At 51.0% G+C, this 1,887-nt stretch overlaps 1 pseudogene; it reads left to right on the top strand.

Annotated features, from left to right (window-relative positions):
* The first annotated feature begins 694 nt into the window (after positions 1-694).
* Positions 695-1,265, top strand: LOC102762719 (annotated as a pseudogene).
* The last annotated feature ends 622 nt before the right edge of the window (positions 1,266-1,887 follow it).

Genomic DNA, 1,887 nt, shown 5'->3' with positions numbered 1-1,887 from the left:
AGCCAGTGACCATAACGGCGTCACAACCATAATGAATGTTAGATCAGAATCACCATGGCCCCTCGCTGAGCTGGCCCCGCCTTCCAGGGAGTGGTTAGGGGCACTCCTAGGCAACATGATAGGTTGCGAGTTTGATGGGGGAAAATCAAAGAAATAGGGGGGAAGGTCTTAAGGGTCTGTGGGGTTGGGGTGATCTGTCCAGAGTAGGTTTGGAGTGTGCTGGGGAAGGAAGAGAAAGATCCGATTGGAAAACAGCTCAGCAAAGTACCTTTCTCATTATGAACCAGGATGGTGCCAGCTGTGGATTGAATGGGTGGTTGTTTCATGAGTGCTCTTGGAATTGACATGTTCATGGCAGCAGCAATACTCCCGAAACTTCACTGATTCCAAATAGTAAATACCTATCAATGTCAAAGATCAGAAAAATCCTCTCCAACTAGAGACCCTGGACTTGCAACGCTACTGAAGGAAAACACCTGTTAGACCAGAACCACCACCGCCGCTCGCTGGGCTGGCCCCAGCCCCCATGGAGAGGTTAGGGTCACCCATAGGCAACATGATAGGGTTCAAGTTTGATGGGGAAAAGTAAAAGAAATAGGGGGGAAGGTCTTAAGGGTCTGTGGCGTTGGGGTCCAAAGTAGGTTTGGAGTCTGCTGGGGAAGGAAGAAGAAAATCTGATTAGAAAACAGCATCACCACCGGCCTCGACCCCGAAATGGTGCTGCTGGCCAAGCCCCTGCTGAAGCTGCTGCCTGATGACAAGCAGATCAAGAACAGGTCCTTCCTGGAGGCAGTGTCCCACCTGCCGCCCTTCTTCCATTGCCTTGGGTCCCCAGTGTTTATGCCCATCAAGGCAGACATAAGTGGTAACATCACGAAAATCAAAGCTGTGTACAACACCAACCCGGCCAAGTTCCGGACCCTGCAGAACATCCTGGAGGCAGAGAAGGAAATGTATGGAGCAGAGTGGCCCAAAGTGGGGGCCACACTGGTGCTGATGTGGCTGAAAAAGGGCCTCCACTTCATCTAGGTCTTCCTGTGGAGCATCTGTGATGGGGAGTGGGATGAGAGCCACCCCAACCTCATGCGTGTCAACGCCACCAAGGCCTACAGGATGGCACTCAAGAAGTACCACCCCTGGATGGTGCAGAATATATCTTCCAGGCAGTGCTGTATGCTGTGCCCTACAAGTCTGACTTCCTGAAAGCACTCTCTTAGGGCCAGAACGTGATGGAGGGGGAGTACCTGAAGAAAGTCCGGGAGTAGGTTTGGAGTGTGCTGGGGAAGGAAGAGAAAGATCCGATTAGAAAACAGCATCACTGCCGGCCTCAATCCTGAAATGGCGCTGTTGGCTGAGCACCTGCTAAAGCTACTGCTCACGGACAAGCAGATTGACACAGGGCCCTTCCTGAAGGCAGTGTCCCACCTGTTGCCCTTCTTTTTTTAAAATTATGCCCAGTGGCCGGCACTCCCAGAAACAGACAAGGCAGAATCACTGTGAAGCAGGCTGGCAGGCCGCCTTGGCCTGCGTCCCTCAGAGCAGTCCAGAGTCTGGCTGGGGTTGCAGGGGACAGCCCTGGTTTCTGAAAAGTCATTTTTGGGGTCTATCCTAACAGAGCAATAAATAACCACCCTACTTCTGCATCACCTTTTAATTTCATGGCAGCACAGGCTGACTGCCTTCATTTCAGTGTGATAAAAATCAGTTCATGATGCTAATAAGTCAAGTCCTAAGGTTTTCTGTCCCTATCCCCCCACGTGGTGCGTGACCCTGGGGAAGCCCTGGCATACACCTCATTTTAAAAATGAGGATCTGGTGCAGTGATGTTTCGGGTTGTGTACAGACCATGAGGAGTCTGATTTGAAATTATACAGGATTTTTTTAAAG

This window comes from Myotis davidii, unplaced genomic scaffold (genome assembly GCF_000327345.1).
Source record: "Myotis davidii unplaced genomic scaffold, ASM32734v1 scaffold394, whole genome shotgun sequence".
Lineage (NCBI taxonomy): Eukaryota > Metazoa > Chordata > Mammalia > Chiroptera > Vespertilionidae > Myotis > Myotis davidii.
Note: the sequence above shows the minus strand (reverse complement) of the source record. Positions and strands in the feature narration are given on the sequence as shown.